General features: G+C 41.7%; 1 long non-coding RNA gene and 3 other non-coding genes across 6 annotated transcripts in view; 2 read left to right on the top strand and 2 right to left on the bottom strand.

Moving 5' to 3' along the window:
• Positions 1 to 2085: 2085 nt before the first annotated feature.
• trnad-guc (transfer RNA aspartic acid (anticodon GUC)) lies at positions 2086 to 2157 on the bottom strand. Its single transcript has one exon. It is a non-coding gene; the product is annotated as a tRNA-Asp (tRNA).
• Positions 2158 to 6479: 4322 nt separating this feature from the next.
• Positions 6480 to 6550, top strand: trnag-gcc (transfer RNA glycine (anticodon GCC)). Its single transcript has one exon. It is a non-coding gene; the product is annotated as a tRNA-Gly (tRNA).
• Positions 6551 to 6760: 210 nt separating this feature from the next.
• trnad-guc (transfer RNA aspartic acid (anticodon GUC)) lies at positions 6761 to 6832 on the bottom strand. Its single transcript has one exon. It is a non-coding gene; the product is annotated as a tRNA-Asp (tRNA).
• A 5017-nt stretch (positions 6833 to 11849) lies between these two features.
• Positions 11850 to 12937, top strand: part of LOC148187066 (uncharacterized) — an 11810-nt gene continuing 10722 nt past the window's right edge. Inside the window, exon 1 of one of the 3 annotated variants that reach the window (XR_015779142.1) lies at positions 11850 to 11959. This is a non-coding gene — a long non-coding RNA (uncharacterized LOC148187066). The remainder of the gene's footprint in view (positions 11960 to 12937) is intronic. The other 2 variants (XR_015779140.1, XR_015779141.1) reach the window with 2 other exon arrangements.

Raw genomic sequence — 12937 nt, 5'->3', positions numbered from 1 at the left:
CTAACATCATTATGGGGTTGATGCGATCTCATTGTGGCCTCTAAATTGTTTTTAATTTGTCTGACCAGCTTCACTGTAGATGGAGAGTAGGTGGTGACAAATGGGAGTGCAGTGGACACCAGGAGGGGTTTGGCCTGGAGGAAGGCCTTAAAGCTGCTTCTCAAAAAGGTCCTAGAGTCCCCTCTACTGGACAAAGCCGAGAACAGCACCTTGGTGGCCTGTTTAAAATCCCCTTACTGTGTACATATCCTGTGAAAACGTAATAATTGTGACTTAATAATACCTGCAAATGTATGTTTGAGATGATGACTACTTTTATGTAAGAGTGCATGTGTATCCGTGTCCTTAAAGTGAACTTCAACATCCAATGGATTCTGTAGTGTAAATTTGGGGCCTTTAAATGTGATTGTGTCCAAAAAATTAACCGAATTACGATGTGTTGTGGCTTTTAATTTGATTTAGGGCTTGTGATTGTTTAAGGTGTCCAAAAAAGCAGCAAATTCATCCTCAGAATAGGTCCAAATGCCCCAAATGTCATCAAGGTATCTATAATAATGCAAGGGTTTTTTTTTTAATCACATTTGTCCAAAGCTGCAGTCTCCCATGAGGCCATAAAAATATCAGCGTATGCTGGAGCAAATTTCTTGCCCATGGCTGTGCCTTTTATTTGGAGAAATAATTGTCCATCAAATTCAAAATCGTTGCGGGTCAGATTAATTTCCAATAATTTGAATAATTCCTTATCTGGTCTTCTTTTGTCGTGAAATTTATAAAAAATGTCTCTAATGGCTTGGATGCCTTCTTGTGTGTCTATATTAGTGTAAAGGCTCTCGACATCAATAGTGAACAAAAGGGACCCTGTGGGGATGGTGAGGTTTTTAATTTTATCTATGAAATCATAAGTGTCCTTAATATAGCTTTTATGTTTTTTTGCCAATGGGTTTAAATAATAATCAATAAATTCAGCAGACCTGTATGTCTCGCTGCTACAGTCAGACACTATAGGTCGCCCTGGAGGAATTTGAAACGGTTTGCTCCAAGTGCTCGGATCATTATGGATTTTGGGAAGACAAGGCCCGTCAATGGCTGACTGGCGCCAACGGTGCAAGACACATAGCCAAACCTATGTCGACAAATGCTCACCAACGGTCCGACATTGAGCGTTGGACGACCGTGGGCTCGGTGTGTCAGGGTCCAAAGTGTGCCTTACCTGTCGAAATGAGCAGCCTAGACACGGGAACTGCAAGGAAATTTGGGCTGTTTTCTCCTAATAATTTTTTGAAAGCAATTATTTGCCGAACGCGGCCGAGTGTACCCGAGCACGGACTCCGACTCACTGGCTCGCTCACACAGATGATCCAAGAAGCTCACGTTCGTCGAGTTTGACTTTACGTTTGACACCGCAGTCGTAAAAAATGTTGACTCTGTTGCAGCTGACAAACTGGTCATGCAGGTCCACTCCTCCTGTGTGTGTTACAGTCTTGGATACACTTGGGCTGTCTGACCTTGTCCATGTCCCTTCTGTTTGTTCCATCTCTTCGCCTCAGTTTGGGTGAACTCCCTCTCCATGTTCGACACCACAGTGACCACGCTGTTGTCATTCCACCTTACAATCAGGTTCTCTCCCTCAACCAGATACTCAGCATCTCCTCCAGGTGTCTTCTTGAAGGTCTGGGGTGCTGTGAAGGGAACGCTATGGAGCTGATTTTGTCGCAGCGTGCCACAGCTGCCATAGCCTCTCGGGGTCCTCTCATCCACCAGGGGGTGGTGGATGAGATTCTACCACTGAACCACAATGACAACGTCTTTACAGCGATGTAAAGAGTTTGTCATTGTGGTTCAGTGGTAGAATTCTCACCTGCCAAAAGGGAGTTTCGAGTTCAATTCCCGGACAATGCAAATATCCTTTGCTTCGATGAAATTGTGTTAATTGGCCTTATATGTGTGCTTAGTCTGTCAGTGAGCCATCCGGAAATCACTATTACAGTGCTCTTGCTTCCACTTTTCCAGCCGATTCAGCATATTGTTTACCCATATGACATGGACGAGGTGAGGTGATGCAGCACATTTGAAAAGGAAGCTGACCTCCCCGTCGGGGAATTGAACCCCGGTCTCCCGCGTGACAGGTGGGGATACTCACCACTATACTAACAAGGAGTTGTCTGTGGGATTCAGCCCTCCACGCAATACTGGTGGAGTATATCAGTGTATCGGTGTACCTTGACTGAAACTACAGTGTCAGGTTTGTTATGTAGCAACGAATTGCTTTCAAAAAATCAGTAGGAGAAAACAGCCCAAATTTCCATGCAGTTCCCGTGTCTGGGCTGTTCATCTCGACAGGTAAGACACACTCAGGGCACACCGAGCCCACAGTCGTCCGACGCTAAATGTCAGACCTTTGGTGGGGAGGGTTTAGTTCTTTTGCTGCTTCTTTGTAAAGTCCACGTTCATGTCCTTAGTTTTTCAGACATTGGACATAATGTATATTATCCTGACGTATTATCCTGAGTGCCACTGTAGTGAGCGCCACTATTGCTCTGCTTTTACATTTTTATATGATTTGTGCACAGAAATATTAATTTGTAAAGTACAAAAAAGCTGCTGAATGCTAAGACCTCCAGCTTGGAGATGTTTTTGGAGACATAGCAGTTGTTTAAACTCTGGCAAAGATTTGTATAGTCGTAGCACTGCGTGTCATTGTCTGACCTTTTGTTGAAAAAGAAATATGCCTCGTTCTTTGTCATTATTTTGATAAAGTCACAAAGCTCAGGCATCACAGTGTTCGTCAGCAGACACAGATCTAACTTTTCCTTCCCTTCCAGTGAACCGACTCTGGGAACAAGCCTGCGCCTTTCAAATACCTAACCTTGTGGTGGATGAGATTCCCTGTCCCTGCAGAGGACGTCCATGTGCTTCTTTTGTCCTTCAGAGAAGCTGAAGACGTCAGCTCCCGTTACTGTGTCACTACAACATCTTCTCAGTCTGTCAGAAAACAAAATATATGGACTTAGAGTTGGTTAACAGCAATTTCTAAAATTAAAACCTTTCAAAAACCTATCAAAGCTGTGGGACCACCTGACCAGATTTATACCAGCAGCACATTTCCATGTTCTGCGACATGCCGCCAAACACCACACATGTACTCCCCCTGAGGGCCGTGTTTAGGGATACGTTGGAAGTTACAGATCTCTCAATCATCGCCAGCAGCAGCAGCTAGTCATGCGGCATCAGGAAGCGTGTGATGTTTGGAATATGATAACAGAAATCTCTACTTTTTACCGGCTTCTTAATAATATTTGCATCATATCTTTTTTTATCGCTTATTGCATTCTTCCCATGTTCCTTCCCAAAGAAATCAAGCAATTTGTTTTCCCAGGTTTCAGTGTACAGTATTTTAAATAAGAAAACATGACAATTTCAGAAATATGTGCTCTTTTTTGTATTATTCGAACACTGACGCAGCCCTTTATTATTTATACAGTCTCGTGCACCAGCTCAGGCTCCTTCCCCACCAGAGAGGTGACATTCCACGTCCCCAGAGCTAGCTTCTGCAGCCAAGGATCAGACCGCCAAGGTCCCCGCCTTCGGCTGTTGCCCAACTCACATGGCACCCGACCCCTATGGCCCCTCCTACGGGTGTTGAGCCCATGGGCAGGAGGTCCCACGTCGCCTTTTCGGGTTGTGTCCGGCCAGGCCCCATGGGTAAAGGCCCGGCAACCAGGTGCTCGCCATCAAGCCCCACCCCCAGGCCTGGCTCCAGGGTGGGCCCCGGTGACCCACGTCCGGGCGAGGGAAACTCTGGACCATTTGTCTCGTTCATCATAGGGGTCCGTTGAGCTACACTTTGTGTAGTTCCTCCCCTAGGACCTGTTTGCCACGGGTGACCCTACCAGGGGCATAAAGCCCCCGACAACTGAGCTCCTAGGATCACTGGGACACGCAAACCCCTCCACCACGATAAGGTGGTAGCTCAGGGAGGGGTACCTTGTGATGAATAACTCAATTTGACCCGTTATGTATAAAGTCACGTATCTCATCACCACTATTGTCCTATTGCAGTAATAACAAACATGTGGACACCATTATGCTTGAACATGGTGTTTGCCATCCTCCCGATCACGCCCCTCAAACACACAGCTTTGAAGATCCTTGGTTTGACCTTATTAAGTAATCACACATAACGTTATCCAATGGACTATAAAGAACTTAATTAATAATTACTTAGATATGGGATTATTGTTTAACATTATACAATAAATGCAAAACACGATAGAACTAGAAAGTTAATTACAAAATTACGCAGAACTAAGGCCACTAGCTGGCAGTAGGAGAAAGACGAGGGAACTAGATAAACTCAGATAAACTCATCTCCTTAAAAAAGTGGGGGAAACAGCGCCACCACAATTCCACTTTTGGCCAAAAATATATTGCATCTGTAGTGATAGTCTCTACCATAGACAATGAATGGGAAAAGTTAGTAAAGTTAGTGATCACTATATCCGGTTCCTGCACAAAAGGTCCCCACTTTCAAAACCGGGCGTAAACGTATGACACGTTTTGGAACAACTCGTTGTTCAAACTGTACAACGTGACCATAGGTCGCTTTCAGCACCTATTAACCAAGCATGGAAGACTAATATCTGATTGTCACTGTACGCAGCACAACAACTTTTATCGCGTTTCCGTAGTGTAGTGGTTATCACCTTCGCCAACCGGGCGGAAACAAGGAGACATTTTTGTGATCATATCTCAAACATCACATGTTTCCTGACGCTGCATGACTAGCTGCTGTTACTGGCGATGATCAAAAGATCTGCAACTTCCACCATGTCCCTAAACGCGGCCCTCAGGGGGAGTACATGTGTGGTGGTGTGCTGTTTAGCGGCATGTTGCAGAACATGGAAATGTGCTGCTGGTGTAAATCTGGTCAGCTTCTCTGAAGGACAAAAGAAGCACATGGACGAAAGATATAGACAGCAGTGCTACCCCCTGTCAGGTTTAAAAAGATGGATTGTAATTTTGTTTTTTGTTTTGTTTGTGAGGGTATACAACCAACCCACCAGCTAAACCCAACTAACAAAACAAAGACCAAACAACCCAACAAACCCCAACAAAATAACAGAAAAAGCATTTTAAAAAAAAAGAACACCTCACCACTTTGGTCCACCTCGGTACCATGGCTCCCCCTCGGTCCCCAGCAACTGGATCCTAGAAGCACCTTTAAGGGGCCAGAGGGAGGCCAAGGACACTAGACAGAGCCAAGAGGAAAATCGCACACTATAACAAACAGAAGGACATATCGCTAACAAGGTGCACGGGACAACGCGTCCGCCACCACATTGTCCCGCCCCTTTGATGTGACGAATGTCCAAACTGCAGGACTGCAGGAACAGAGCCCCAGCGAACCAGCCTCTGGTTAGGACACTGCAACGAGTTAAGGAAAGTCAAAGGGTTGTGATCTGTGAAGACCACCACAGGATCTGAACTAACATACACACTAAAATGCTGCACAGCCAGGATCAATGCCAACGCTTCCTTCTCGATGACCACGAGTCAAAGCCTACTCATCAGCCGAGGCAGCGGCCTCAGCTGCCATCTTCACCCTGTTCTCACTCATATATATAGTCACATGCTCAGGTATAGAATTTTTAAACTGCTCCAACACTATCAAATTGCGCAGATCGCCGTCGCTGCAAAACTGTACATGGATACCAATGGATATTATCGTCCCGGGAAGGTAGCTAATGATCATGGTTCAAACCTTGGTTCCCCCTGTATAAAATTCAAAACAACAACAATTTGAACTGGTTTCTTTATGCATAAATAACCTTTGAATCAAAAATACAAGGAGGAGGAGAAGGAGAGGAGATCCTTCTCCCCGCTTTACCAGGACCCAAATAAATGACAAAACAAGCCTGATAGATGCATGAATGTACCATGTTATTGTTTGCATATGATGCTACTGATGAATCATCAATATCATCCTTTCTACAGCGTCATACCCCATATGTAGAATGTTCTGTAAAAGCAATATCACACTTGGGTTTGTGATGTTGGTCTGGATATCATCGCTGTTGCTTTTGTCGACCGAACAGCACTAGCGATGACCTCGAGTCAAACATCACAAACTCCATTGTGATATCGCTAAATAACATACAGCCTTGTGTACCAGTAATAGCACCAGCTGTTCACCATGGCACTGTTCAGGGCCCAGCTGAAGCATGGCCACCACCACTTCTTGGACCGGATGTTGACTCTGTAGCGGCTGACAAACTGGTCATGCAGGTCCACTCCTCCCATGTGTGTTATAGTCTTGGATACACTTGGGCTGTCTGACCTTGTCCATGCCCCTTCATTCAGATTGGTCACTGTCACAGTCTGTGTTATGTGCATGCATTTCTGACTCAGGCACAACTGTGATGTCCACCACAGTTTCAGAGTCCTGCAGCATGGTGGCTGGGGGTACTGCAATCACGTGAGCATTGGTGGTTCAGTGGTAGAATTCTCGCCTGCCACGCGGGAGGCCCGGGTTCGATTCCCGGCCAATGCAGGGAGTCCTTTGCGTCACTGAAGCTTTACTGAAGGGCCTTTCATGTGAGAAAGCTGAGAGACGTCAGTCAGTGGACCATCCGGAAATGACTATCACAGTGCTCTTGCTGTTGTTGCCACTTTTTTTGTTGCCAGCCGATTCAGCAATGTTGTTTAGCCCTCTGACAGAGACGAGTTGAGGCGACGCAGCATGTTCGAAAAGTCAACTAACCTCCCCGTCGGGGAATTGAACCCCGGTCTCCCGCGTGACAGGCGGGGATACTCACCACTATACTAACGAGGAGATGTCTGGTTGGAATGGCCCTCCACGGAGTAGAGGCGGGTTCGATTCCCGGTCAGTGCAACACCTTTTGGCAAGACTGAAACTACAGTGTCAGGTTTGTTATGTAGGAAATAATTGCTTTCAAAAAATCAGTAGGAGAAAACAGCCCAAATTTCCTTGCAGTTCCCGTGTCTAGGCTGCTACGAGTGGAGCCTGACAAGGCTTGTTTTAAAGGTTTAAACTTTTCCAAGACTTTGTAGCCAAACTACGCAGTCAAAGTCTGCTCTGGTCTAAGGTCCTGAAGCTCTGGGACACACTGCCTATGAATATCTGAGAAGCCACCTCGCCAAATATTTTCAAAAGAAAACTAAAAACCTCTCTTCTGATGATGAGACTTTTTTCCCCAGGTTTTAAAGGGTTAAATAATACTTTTATTTGAGCTTTCATTTTAATATTTTGCTAATAAAAGTCGCTTTACTGCAAACTTGGATATGTTAGTTATATGTTAATTTTCAAACATGTTTCTTTTCCTTTGTTGCCCTTTCTTTTCATTTCTATTTTCCTTCCCTTTTTTTTTTTTATTTATTTCAGGTGATTTTCTTGTAGCCTGCTTTTTGACAACTGTGCATTTCATTCAGAGACCGAGTTCATTTTAAACCTTCATCTCTACACTCTGTGCTACTCGTCTTCTCGGAATGTTCAACTTATTGATGACTACCTGAAAGACTGGGAACAGTGTTGCAGACTCCTCAACACTGTTCCCGGTCTTTCAGGTAGAATGGAAACAAAAACATAACGTCTCTGCTGTAACTGTACAAAATCATCATCTGTGATTGGTCGTAAGCTGGACACGCGTGATTCATCTGCAGGGCGGGCGGCTCTCAGAGCGGTCACGGAGTCCACTGCAGGTTGGGACTGCGGGGCTGCTGGTCAGACTGGCTGCATGAGTGTTGTGTGAGTGGAGAGGAGACGACAGCCGCCCTCGCTGTACTCGGCTCTCGTGAGCTTGGTTGTAATGTGAACCACAGAGCGGGATGTGTTAGATGCTTTAAGCTTTGTCAATACAAGTTGCTAGATTTGCTTTGTCAACACAATCATTCCCCAGATGACCAGAAGAAACTCGCTACATTTGTTGCTGGTCGCTATTGACAAATTAAGTCGCCAAGGGGGTTTGAAAAGTCGCTAGATATAGCTACAAAGTCGCCAAGTTGGCAACATTGTGTGGCGGAATGTTTTTTTCTGTGACATCCCTGCCCTGCAGCAGCCTCGGCCGCCTTCCTCTTCCTGTAGGCTGTAGTTCTTGGTGTTCTTAAAAGTACAGGAAGAGGAGGCGGACCAGCAGGGACAGGAGCGATCAGGACAACTGGGAGCTGTGCTGCTGGAGGAGGAGGAGGAGGAGGAGGAGGAGGAGGAGGGGGAGGGAGAAGGCCAGAGGGTCCAGGACCAACAGGAGCTGGAGGAGGGGGAAAAACAACACCAGTTTAGGGCCCTGGCTGCTCCTCATCTGGAGGAGGAGGAGGAGGAGGGTGGGGGAGACCCCTGGTGGAGGGGTACAAGTACCTCAAATTTTGTACTTGAGTAAATGTACATAGATAGCTAGATAGCTCCAGATATGTGAAGCTAAAAACTCCAGCTTGGAGATGTTTTTGGAGACATAGCAGTTGTTTAAACTCTGGCAAAGATTTGTGTAGTCGTAGCACTGCGTGTCATTGTCTGACCTTTTGTTGAAAAAGAAATATGCCTCGTTCTTTGTCATTATTTTGATAAAGTCACAAAGCTCAGGCATCACAGTGTTCGTCAGCAGACACAGATCTAACTTTTCCTTCCCTTCCAGTGAACCGACTCTGGGAACAAGCCTGCGCCTTTCAAATACCTAACCTTGTGGTGGATGAGACTCCCTGTCCCTGCAGAGGACGTCCATGTGCTTCTTTTGTCCTTCAGAGAAGCTGAAGACGTCAGCTCCCGTTACTGTGTCACTACAACATCTTCTCAGTCTGTCAGAAAACAAAATATATGGACTTAGAGTTGGTTAACAGCAATTTCTAAAATTAAAACCTTTCAAAAACCTATCAAAGCTGTGGGACCACCTGACCAGATTTATACCAGCAGCACATTTCCATGTTCTGCGACATGCCGCCAAACACCACACATGTACTCCCCCTGAGGGCCGTGTTTAGGGATACGTTGGAAGTTACAGATCTCTCAATCATCGCCAGCAGCAGCAGCTAGTCATGCGGCATCAGGAAGCGTGTGATGTTTGGAATATGATAACAGAAATCTCTTATTGTTTCCGCCTGGTCTCGAGGGACCTTTCACGTGTTAGGCGAATATGATAACCACTACATTACGGAAACTTTGTGCTGCGCAGTCACAATCGGATATTAGTCGTTGATGCCACCTCGCCAAATATTTTCGAAAGAAAACTAAAAACGTATCACTTCTGATGATGAGCCTTTTTTTTTCCAAGTTTCAGTGGGTTAAATAATACTTTTATTTGAGTAGTCGTTTTAATATTTTGCTAGTAAAAGCTGCTTTACCGGAAACTTAGATATGTTAGCTATGTGATTGACAAATGTACTCATTCATTCATCTCTGAATGCATGACATACATTTTTAATTTTATTTATTTATTTTACTTTTAAAAGTTTTGAATTTGCCACTGTAAATCAGCATCTATTGATTGATTGAATTTGTCAGTGGTCATTTTGTAGCCTCCTCATCACATTGTTTTTTTGTCTGTCCTGTGTCCATTAGGTAAGCAGCAGCACCCTCTGCTGGTGAAAAGCCAGAACTAAAAAGCTTACAGCACCAGGTATTCCCAGGCGGTCTCCCATCCAAGTACTGACCTGGCCTGACCCTGCTTGGCGTCGGAGATCAGACGAGATCAGCAGGGTCCTTGAGGGTGCATGGGAGTTTGCCCAACCACTCCACATGTGCTTTGTGGACTTGGAGAAGGCATTCGACCGTGTCCCTCAGGGAGTCCTGTGGGGGGTTCTTCGGGAATATGGGGTTTCGGACTCCCTGATACGGGCTGTCTGTTCCCTGTATGACCGGTGCCAGAGCTTGGTCCGCATTGCCAGCAGTAAGTCGAACTCGTTTCTGGTGAGGGTTGGACTCCGCCAGGGCTGCCCTTTGTCACCGATTCTGTTCATAACTTTTATGGACAGAATTTCTAGGTGCAGCCAGGGTGTTGAGGGGGTCCGGTTTGGTGACCTCAGGATTGGGTCTCTGCTCTTTGAAGATGATGTGGTCCTGTTGGCTTCATCAGGCCATGACCTTCAGCTCTCACTGGATCGGTTCGCAGCCGAGTGTGAAGCGGCTGGGATGAGAATCAGCACCTCCAAATCCGAGGCCATGGTTCTCAGAAAAAGAAGACTTTACAAAAATATTTCATGCAAATTAAAACAGAATTCATACATTTGCAAAGATATTGATATATAAAGACTACAAATAAAAATGACTTTTTACAAATGAAAAAAAAATGCTTTATACTAATAAAAAAATGCTTTTTACATTACCAAAAGTACATACAAATAAAGAATTTTAACAAATAAAAAATATTAATAGAAATAAAAAACACTTTTATTAAAAGAAAAGTCTTTTTAGTTAAAAGAAAACATATTAATGAGAAAGACCTTATAATAATAATAAAAGATTTTATACAAATATTTTAAAAAGTCTTAATTCAAATAAACAAGACTTTATCCAAATAAACCAAAAATAAAGAAGCCTTCATAAAAATAAAAAAGGTCTATTACAAATACAAAAAACTTTATGCAAATAAAAAAAAATAATAGGTCTTTATAAAAATAAAAGACTTAAAAAACAAAGACTTTATATTAAAGCTCGTCACAAAGCGACACTTTCTGATGAGTTTGGATCTGTTTACTTATTGATCTTAATTTCTCTTTATGTATTTTAAACTAAATCCCAACTTTTTTTTACCTTCATCAGGTAAAATAATTATACCTGATATAATAATTATAGCTGATGAAGATGTGCCAGACTGAAATGTTGTTTTTCACTCAAGAAATATGTCAGCAGTAAGCAGGAAAGTGTGCAGGAGTTTCTCACTTTGTCTTAAGATTGCTCCTTTGTCTTCTTTTCAAATGATTTTCAACTTTTTATAATTTAATTATTTAAAAAAAAAAAACATTAACTTCCAATAATCTGTCTCCCCCTTTAAAACATTTTTTAAAATATTAATGTCCTATCATCTATCTCCCTCTTCAAAATATTTTAAAAATATTTTTAAAAATTATTATTAACGTCCATTTATCTCTTTCCCTTTAAGAAAATAATTTCACTATTTAAAAAAAAAAAATTAACTTCCAATCATCTTCCTCTGACTCTTCCAAAAATATGATGAACTATTTGTTGATTATTATTAAATTCCAATAATCTCTTTCCCTTTTATAAAAAATAATTGAACTTTTTAAAAAATCATTAACTTCCAATAATCTATCTCCCTCTTTAAAAATATTTTAAAACTATTTTTTTTTAATTATTATGAAATTCAATTTATCTCTTTCCCTTTAAGAAAATAATTTCACTATTTTAAAAAAATATGAACTTCCAATCATCTCCCTCTGACTCTTCCAAAAATATGTTGAACTATTTGATGATTATTGTCAAAAAATAATTGAACTTTTTTAAAAGAACATTTTTAACTTTTAATCATCTCTTTTCTTTAAAATAAAAATCAACCTTTTTATTATCAACTTCGAATCATCTCAAAAATCATTTTCAACTCTATTTTAAATTATTATTAACTTCCAATTATCTCTCTCTTTTTCTTTAAAATATTTTAAACTTTTGAAATTAACTTATAATCATGATTTCCTTTAAAAAAAAAAAAAAAAGGTTTAACGTTTTTAAAAACGATTTATTTCTCCCTCTTAAAACTCATTTTCAGGAGCAACAATGCGCCTTTAAATGACTTTGATGTCATTCTTCTTATTCTGCTGCTCATTTATTGACTCGCGCTGTTTTGCGTCGTCATTGTAATGTTTGCTGCATGACGTCATGACGCAGCGGACCCTGTGATTGGCTGACCGCTGATCAACGCTAATGATCGACATGTGCTTGTCATCGAGCTGGAGTGTGAGTGAGCGTGCAGCCTGCCGCCGCCGGACACACACCGTGACGGTAAGATCATGAAATATCAGCTACAATCATCAAATACACTATTCGATTTAGTTGCATCGCGATTTGAACGACGTGTTGTGGACGCTGAGTGAAAACTGAAGCAGCAGGCGGATCCCTGACACTCTCAGAGGGACAGTGTCCTTAAAATCTGTCCTGAAATGACACAGGGAACACGGAGAAGACAGTGTTTGAGTCCTAACTTTGACATTTCAGGACAGATTTTAAGGACACAGTTTCTCTCCGTGAAGCTGAACATGAACATGGTGTTTTCTAAATAAGTTATTGTCTGAAAATTGGTAAAAAAAAAAAAAAAAAAAAAGTTTAAATTAAGTTTAGGACCAAAGAAGGCGTTTAACCCGACGGCCAACCAGAATAATGAATACTATTTTTGATCCTCAGGGGTTAAATTTTGGTTCGTTAAAGTCGCTCTGATAAAGAATTATCTCAAGCAGAAATAAGTACCAGCACAAATGTTTATAAATGTTTCAGTAAAAATCCAGTAATAGTAAACAGTTAGTACAAAAATGTAAATAATTCAGTAATTTATGTACAATAAGTTGAGTATGTACATTTGTAAAGATATATCTTTATATAGATATAAAGAAATACAGTAATAAACAATAAGCACTAGTATGCGATTATTAACATATTTATGAAGATTTTATTAATGGGTTCATGTTGTTTTTGTGTGTGTATTTTTGTGCTGTAAATTTATTGATCATATGTAAACAAAATATATAATTTTACAGAATAATTATATTTTTAATAGATTTTTTTCAAGCCAGTTCCTTGTTTTTTTGTTGTTTTTTTTAACACTTTCCTGTAAGGTGTGTGTAGTTTTTGTTTTTGATATTGTTTGCTATTTGATATGATGATCATTTGTTAAAAATTTAAATCTTTAAAACTTTAAATATTTTTTCTTTTTAAGCAGTCTTTGTTTCTCTGTGGTCTTTCATATTGTTGTTTGTGTATTTGTTT

The sequence above is a fragment of the Plectropomus leopardus genome, chromosome 16 (assembly GCF_026936395.1).
Source record: "Plectropomus leopardus strain MGB_pleo_1.0 chromosome 16, ASM2693639v1, whole genome shotgun sequence".
Lineage (NCBI taxonomy): Eukaryota > Metazoa > Chordata > Actinopteri > Perciformes > Serranidae > Plectropomus > Plectropomus leopardus.
This window is presented reverse-complemented; position numbering and strand designations above follow the sequence as displayed.